Here is an 8,695-nt window from a genome sequence, read left to right as displayed (position 1 = left end):
AAAGAATGGGTTCCAGTGAGGTATGCCTAATGGAGGGTTAGCAACCTTGGGCAATCCACAGAACCTTGATGGACCTAAATCTGAAAATTATCTGTGAGCTAGATCTCTTGAGCTCCTTGAATTAAAAACCAAGTTTAAATTCAAGGAATGAGGAATTTCGTTTAATTTTTCTGAAGGAAAAATAGCTAACCATGCTTCTCTACTACAGCATTTCTAACATTGTATTGAAATTGTCTGTTTACTTACCTATTAACCTCACTAGACTGAACATTGTTTATCAGTGCCTAGAATGTATTAGATGCTCATTAAATATATATTGAGTGGATAACAGAAGAAATAGCAGCTTTTCATTGATTTCTTTCCCAACTGACTGCATCTTGTCTGAATGTCCCACATGATACAGTTGAGTGATGGAAAACAATGCCTATTGGTAGAAAGAGTGTTGAAAGCACACGTGATTCTCAGAATCAGCTCTGTCACTGATAATTGTGTGATACTAGGAAAGTCCTTTTCTATGTAAAGCAGTAGGGAGTTAGATTATGTGGTCCCTGGAGTGGAAATCTAACATTTTTTTTTCCTGCAGCACTAGAGATTGAGCCAGGGCAGAGGGCACTTTATCACTGAGCTACAATTCCAGCTGTTTTTATTTTTTAGTTTGAGACAAGATCTTACTACATTATGAGGCTGGCCTTGAACCTGTGATCTTCTTGCTTCAGCCTCCTGGAGTTCCTCGGATTATAAGGAGGTGCCACCGCATCCAGCAAAATTTAACAATTTGCAATATCACTGATCCCTCTCCCTTTGTCAAGTCACACCTTTACCCTTACAGTCCACATTTTTTTTTCTCAAAGAATAAAATAGAAATCTGCCTTCGCAGCTTCCCTTGCCACTAGGCTACAAGGGTATGCCTTAGAGTCTCCCTAACAGATAAACTCAATCATAATTTGAATATAGTTCAATTTAGAAGAAGATGACATGAAGGAAGCACTGCTTGGAATCCATTCTGGAGAGGCTGGGAGAGAGATGGGCAGGTTTCACAGACGGTGGTGAAGGTCCTTGTAGTGATGCACTGGGTCTGGCATTGATGCTGACATTACACTTGTCACCTAGAGCAGCAACAGTGCTTCACACAGAGAAGCTCAATAGACCACTGCTTTTGGAGGTAAAGTTTCTCTGATTGCCTGACTAATAGATAATGCTAATGTATCATATATTTTTAAAAAGAGAGAAGAAAAAAAACTTTGTTTTCAGTGCAAAGAAATGATAAATGTTTGAGGAGATAGATATACTTAAACCTAACTTAAACATTACACATGCATATATATACATCCATCAAAACATTACATGGGTGCTCGCTTTGCCAGCACATATACTAAAATTGAAACAACACAGAGAAGATTAACATGACCACTGCACAAGAATGACATGCAAATTCATGAAGTATTCCATATTAAAAAAAATACACGGCCCCCTATAAATATGTGCAATTTTGCCTGTCAATTGAAAACTGCATGTGTATTAACATGTAGACTGCTTTCTTGTTATCATCCACTAAACAATACAGTGTAACAACTATTTGCATAGCATTTACATTTTAGTTTGTATTATAAGTAATTTATATACAATTTATAGTATTCAGGAGGTTGTGCATAGGTATATGCAGATACTACAGTATTTTAAAAAATATTTTATTGGTGAATTATAATTATATACAAAAATGGGCTTCATTGTGATATATTTGTACCTATACATAGCATAATTTGTTTTATTTTATTACCCCCCACTTCCCTTCCCCTGTCTAATTTCCACCCTCCATTGGTTTCCCTACATTATTTTATACAAGAAACTTGAGTATCTGCAGATTTTGGTATCTCTAGAGGGTCCTGAAACCAATCCCCCCACAGGTACTAAGGGACAACTGCATTATTTAACATATTCAAGGAAAAGATGGCATGAAGGAAGAATAGAAGAGTCCTTGTTGATATCATACCCAAAATTAGCTGGGATGCCTATTTATTGTAACACAGTTCTGACTAGTTCAGATACATCACACAAATGCCTTTTAACCAAAGTTTTTGTATACCTAATTATTCTTTTCCACTAACTGGCATTGATAGATAATTCAGAGATATACTTATAATAAGAAATGTTAGTATAATATTTTCATGGGTACTAGCTTATATTTGAGAATCAAAAACAGAAAAAGTCAAAGTTAGTTTCATCATAAAAACTTTATTAAATACTTGTTATGTACCTATTGTTGCTCTAGGCAACGTCACGTACATTATTATAATCACTTACCTCTAATCTTTGTACCAAGTCTGTTCAGCAGATGTTAATAGTGAACAGAGAGAACAACATGTTCTCCCAGCTTGATGCCCAGGTGGGTGCTCAATGCATTATCTGTTGACCCAATCTTCCAGTCAAACTTAAAGTTACCCTTTATGAATAACATACATGAGGACAGTCATCAGTAGAAATAAGGTTTTGTGTACAGTATTAGAATATCATTGTAGCTTCTGCAAATCAAATATCCCAAATAATGTTGGCTTAAGATAGGAGTTCATTTTTTTCACAGATCAGAGTCTGAACTGCTATGGTGACTCTATTCTTCAAGGTTGTCAGGGATACAGGCTGTCCTCTTTCTTCTTCTTCAATTTTTTTTTTTGTGTGTGTGTGGCACTGGGGATTGAACCCCAGGACTTGTGCATGCTAGGAAAGCACTTACCATTGAGCAACATCTTCAGCCCCTTTTATTTTGTATTTTGAGACAGAGTCTTGCTAAGCTGTGCATGTTGGCCTTGAACTTGTGAGCCTTCTTCCTCAGCCTCCTGAGTTGCTGGGATTACAGGTGTGCACCACTGCACTTAGCTCAGCTTGCTTCTGTTGTACAGCTCCATCTACCCACTAACGCAGCCTCATCTTCATGGTCCGATTGGCTCACCACTTATCTTCATTCCAGCCAATGAGAGGGGTGAAAGAGGACCGGTGGGGGAGCTTATCCCTTCCATTTAAAGGACAATTCACCAATAGCCACGGCACATCCCTATACCTCCCATTAACAAAAAGTCATCCTTCTGTATGTGTTGCACAGTCATACCTAGCTATGAAGGAGACTGACAAATGTCTTTATTGTGGGCAGTCATGTGTCAGTTAAATCCTATATGCCATATTATTGTGAAAGGGGAGGGGGACCAGATATGGGTGAGGAACCAGCACACTTTGCCACAGGTACCCATTGAACAATTTTAAATGGTAATATTTCCAGTGAGCTAGGGATGGGACTAAGATATCTTCTAGCTTCTGAGCATAAGGTACTCTCTAAAATCTCCACAAGAAGACATCAGTTTCCAAGGTAATAAAGCTAGGGCTATGTCAGTATTAAGGTTACTTCAGAGTGACTAAAAGAGAATCTACTGAAAGACCAGGCAAATGCTGAGAATGGTTGAGTACATGGCTGGGGACTTACCTTTCCCAAATAAGATGATATGTATAAATCCTGGAAAGAAACACCCTTGGAATAGAGATGGCTACATTAGGATAGTAGAACACGATTCTAATCCCAGATCATGTTACCTGATGCCTTTTCTTTGTTATTGTAGAATGGAAATAACATTTGAGATTTCCTAAGTAATCTTTCTTTTTGAGGACAGAATGCACTGAACAGTCAATCCATGTTCCATGGTTGTGGAAGGTGTGTTTCCCAATATAACATCTTGCTCTGATAAGATGGTCTCTTGAGATTTTTTTCAGTGTGAGTCAGAGCTCCAAATATGTTTTCTCATCCTTTCATACAATCAACGTGTTAAGCATCAACTACAGGCCAAGTGTTGTAGTAATCAGTGAACCATTCTGGAATAAAATGAAAACTTTGAATTCTTACTCCACCTCAGTTCAGTTACATCCCAGAAAGATCATTAAAATCATGAACTTTGGCGCTTGGGGTGTAGCTCAATAGTAGAGCATGTATTTAGCACATAGGGAGCTCAAGGTTCAAACCCTAGCACCAGAAAAAAAATTATTCATCATCTTTCTCGTATATAAAGCAAGATCCATCAATATCCAAAGTAATAAGGTAGCATTGACTAATTATATCCACAATACACATCAATAAATACACTATGATCAAGCAGGAACCTTGTGACGTGCTCTAAATATCACTCGCATGATACCACTTAAAATTTGAAAGGTATTTAATCTCTTCCTTACATCATGTTTCTTTCCTTTTTTAAAACAGTACCATGCTAGGCAAGTGCCCTACCACTGAGTTACAAACCCAGCCCCTGTCACCTTCAAATAAATCAATACATTGTAAAAGCTATTTTAAAATTATACACAGTTGCAACCCAGGAACTTAATGTTTCACCTTATAGTATCAATTTTGGTAAGTTTATTTGATGCATTTAATGCAACCAGTAACTGCAGAATCTATTTTGCCTATGTAAGTAAAAAAAAAAAAAGGCAATTACCTAATGAAATCTCTGAAACTTGGCATAGATTTAGTGTGTACTCTACCTTCATTACTTCTGGCAAAATATTGTGCCTTGATATTCAATTGCAGACTCTTCCTTTTCTTTCCTGTTTGGTATGCTTTAATTCTTTAGATCATATGAAGACAGAATATACTACCCTTTAAAAATGTCTATAGGCAAATAATTGCACTAAATAAATTGCTATTTTTTTCATATCATATATAATCTTCTTCCCAGAACACTTCATGAAGTTCAGTTAGATTTCAGTAAGTTATCTTCCAGAGCAGATCTGTTTCTTCCCATCCTAGGATCAGTATGGGATAAGTTTTTGAGTGCAGAATTCAATGTATATGAATTGTGCCAAGCAATAACTATATATCTAAAATATAAGCATATATGCATGATACTACTTAGATCAATATTGCCTCTAGGATTCAGTTTCTTTAACTAACTTATTGATTAGTAAATTTTGCTTATTTAATTTGACTTGGGATCAAGTGCTGACTTTGCCACTTTTTTGTTTTTGGATCGACCCTGGGGTGCTTTACCACTAAACTGCTTCCCCAACCGTTTTTATTTTTGATTTTGAGACAGGGTCTTATTAACTTGCCAAGGTTGGCCTTGAACTTGTGATTCTCTTGCTTCAGCCTCCCAAGTAGCTGGGATTACATGCATGGCCTACTGTGCCCAGTAAGAGAGAAAATCTCCTACTTATCTTAGGCAAGCAACTAAAGCAATACTTTACCTCAGTTTCCTTGTCTGTAAAGTGGGGACAATAGTAGTGACATTTGTTAAAAATAAATGAGATAGCCAGATGTGGTAGCACACACCTATAATCCCAGTGACTCAGGAGACTGAGACAGGAGGATCACGAGTTCAAAGCCAGCCTCAGCAACAGTGAGGCGCTAAGCAACTCAGTGAGACCCTGTCTCTAAATAAAATTAAAAAAGGGCTGGGGATGTGGCTCAGTGGCTGAGTGCCCCTGAGTTCAATCCATGGTACCCACTCCCCCCCAAAATAAAACTTGAAAACATTGTGCCAAAGTGAACCAAGACAGACACAGAAAGAAAAATATTGCTATGATCTCACTTATAAGTGGAATCTAAAAAAAATGCTGAATCCATAATAAGAGTAGAATATGGTTATCAGGGGATGAGAAGTGGCAGAAAAGGAGAAATATTGTTAAAAGTAAAAATTTCAGTAATAAGAAGAAAAACTACTGGAGACTTAATGTACAGAACAGGGACTATAGTTAATAATAGTGTATTATGTACTTGAATTTTGGAAAGGACATCAATCTTGTCTTCTCACTATAGGAAATAAAGGTAGCCATGTGAATTGATGGAGATGTTCATTAGCATAACTACAGTGATCATTTCACAGTGTAAACATAAATTGTGTATCATAAACTTCATGTTTTTATACCATAAATATGTCGAATTTATGTCAACCAGACCTCACCTCAATAAACCTGGAGAAAATTTAAGTTAAAAAAAGAGAAGGGCCACGCACACTGGGACATGCCTGGAATCCCAGTGGCTTGGCAGCCTGAGGCAGCAAGTTCAAAGTCAGCCTCAGCAACTTTAACGAGGCCTTAAGCAACTTAGGAAGAGCTGTCTCAAAATAAAGAAATAATTTTAAAACATTTTCAGGCCGGTGATATGGCTCATTGGTTAAGTGCCCTGGGTTCAATCCTCAATGCCAAAAAATAAAAATAAAAAATAAAAAAGAGAACAAACCCAGAGTTGGCTAATTAAAGTTCTCTTTATGTTCTATCACCCCCATGGCCCTCATTTGTGAATCAGATCCATGCTTGTTAAGGCTGCCTTCTAGGCTCTAGCCTTTACCACCAGTGTCTTTAGAGAGCCTTTGATCTTCAGGAGTTACCAGACCGAAGAAATGGAACATCGAATATTTGGGCAGTTTCTGTCCCAAGATGAGAGTTCTTAACCCAGAATCTATGAACCAGCTTTATGAAGTCTGCCAATGCCCTCTTTGATATTTTAGAATGGTGCTTTTGTGTTCATTTAATGAATAATCACACACGTGATCAAGTATTTGTGAATCAGTGAAGGTTTTTATATTTATAATGAAAAGTTCCCTGATCCCAGAACTCTAATCCTTCTATCTAAATTTAATTTTACTTTTAACGATTTTTGTGTATTCTCTCAGGATTAAAAAAAGAGACACGAATAGCAGCACATTATTTTCACAGTTCCTTGCTTTTTACAATTCACTATGCATCATCGAGATCATTCCATATCAGCTCCACACTCTACCTACAGCTTTTAAATAGATGCTCATTCTTCTTAATATTTGTTTTAGTTTTTTTTTTGTTTTTTTTTGTTTTTTTTTGTTTTTTTTTTTTTTGCTTCTGTGACCAAAAAAACTGACAAGAACAATTTTAGGGGAGAAAAAGTTTATTTGCAGCTCATAGTTTCAGATGCCTCAGTCCACAGATGGCCAACTCCACTCCTCAAGGACTGAGGTGAGGCAGAACAGCATGGCAGATGTGTGTGGTGGAGGAAAGCAGCCAGGGACTTAGCAATCAGGAAGCAGAGAGAGATTGTTCCACTCACCAGAGACAAAAATATATATCCTAAAGGTATGCCCCCTTTGACCCAATTCCTCCAGCCACACACTGCCTGCCTACAATTACCATCCAGTTAATCCACTTAAGTGGATTAATTCACTGGTTAGGTTAAGGCTCTCATAACCCAGTCATGTCACCTCTAAACTTTATTGCATTGTCTCACACGTGAGCTTCTGGGGGACACCTCATATCTAAATCATAACAATGTTAATAGATAAACTGCATTCTATTTAGCCAGACTTTTTTATGATAGGCATTTGATTTTTGTCCTTATAAAGAAATTCTGCAGCAAATATCCTCTTATGTTTCCATTATGATATTCTTTTGCATATAAACCCATGCAACAATTTCCTAGCAGCAGTATCAGTATTATTGAGTCAAAGATAAATTCATGGTAAGTGCTAATGCACACTGCAAAATTACCTCCAAGGAACCTGTACCAATTTCAGCTTCTTCTCACAGTGGGAATTCATGTCTATTTGTATTTATGCGTTGCCAATCATAAGCAGTATCAAACTTAATTTTAAACCATTCTGATGGGTAACATACAGCATTTCCTTGTTTATTGCTAGAGATAGCCAGCTTTGAATGAGCACAATTCTTCTGCAGTCCCTGTCCAGCCTTTCCATTTTGTCTGTTGCTGTTTCATTTCAAAATAAACAATCGTACTGCTTTTTCTTACACAAGCAATAAATAAAAGTCTTTGTGAAAAGAAAACTCAAACAATGAGGAAGTACAGAGACTCTAAAGGGAAAGCCTCTCTTCTCTCCAACTCCATTAGTCCCACTCCCTCTTCAGAGCTGCAGAAACTGCTGAAAGCCCATGAGTTCCATTCTGCTAAGATACTAGGCATCAGGCATTTGTGATGAGGGATTGACTAAGGGTCATTTTTACAATATCTAGGGGAAAAAGGTTTACTAAGCAGTTCGGCATGGTGGTACACACTTGTAATCCCAGGGGGTTAGGGAGGCTGAAGCAGGAGGATCCCAAGTTCAAAGCCAGCCTCAGCAACTTGGCAAGGCCTTAAACAACTCAGCAAGACCCAGTTTCAAAATAAATAAAAAGGACTAGAGATGTGGCTCAGTGGTTAGGTGCTCCTGGGTTCAATCCCAGGTACCAAAAAAAAAAAAAAAAAAAGAGGTTTACAAAGCAATAGTAACAAAGACTTCAAAAAAATGACTAAATAGTGTATATGAACAAAATGGTTTAAAAGTCCTATAAAATCTTTAGAGGCACATTCCCATACCATCAATATACAAAGTATGAATGCTGTTGTTAGGTCTTGGATAAGTGTGCCCCAAAGTCCATTTGTTAAAGGTGAGTTACCCAGCTGATGGCACTATTGAGAAATGATTATGGGACCCCAGTCTCTTCTGCTTCCGTTTTTGTTTTCTGGTCAGAGGTAAATGGTTTTGCTCTAGTACATGCTTCAGTGGTGTTATGCTGCCTACTCATAGGTCTAAAGCAATGGGGTAATCAATCATGGACTGAAACCTCTAACTGTGAGACAAAATAACCCTTTCCTCTTTATAGGTTAATTATCTCAAGTATGTTGTTATAGTAATGGAAAGCTGATTAACACATGTGCTTATTAAATCAAACTCCAGAAGCACTTCAAGGAACCAAAAGC

General features: G+C 37.4%; 1 non-coding gene across 1 annotated transcript; it reads left to right on the top strand.

Moving 5' to 3' along the window:
* Positions 1–1,348: 1,348 nt before the first annotated feature.
* LOC120891275 (U6 spliceosomal RNA) lies at positions 1,349–1,455 on the top strand. Its single transcript, XR_005735651.2, has one exon. It is a non-coding gene; the product is annotated as a U6 spliceosomal RNA (small nuclear RNA).
* Positions 1,456–8,695: the final 7,240 nt, after the last annotated feature.

This window comes from Ictidomys tridecemlineatus, chromosome X, assembly GCF_052094955.1.
Source record: "Ictidomys tridecemlineatus isolate mIctTri1 chromosome X, mIctTri1.hap1, whole genome shotgun sequence".
NCBI classification, from domain to species: Eukaryota; Metazoa; Chordata; class Mammalia; order Rodentia; family Sciuridae; genus Ictidomys; species Ictidomys tridecemlineatus.
Note: the sequence above shows the minus strand (reverse complement) of the source record. Positions and strands in the feature narration are given on the sequence as shown.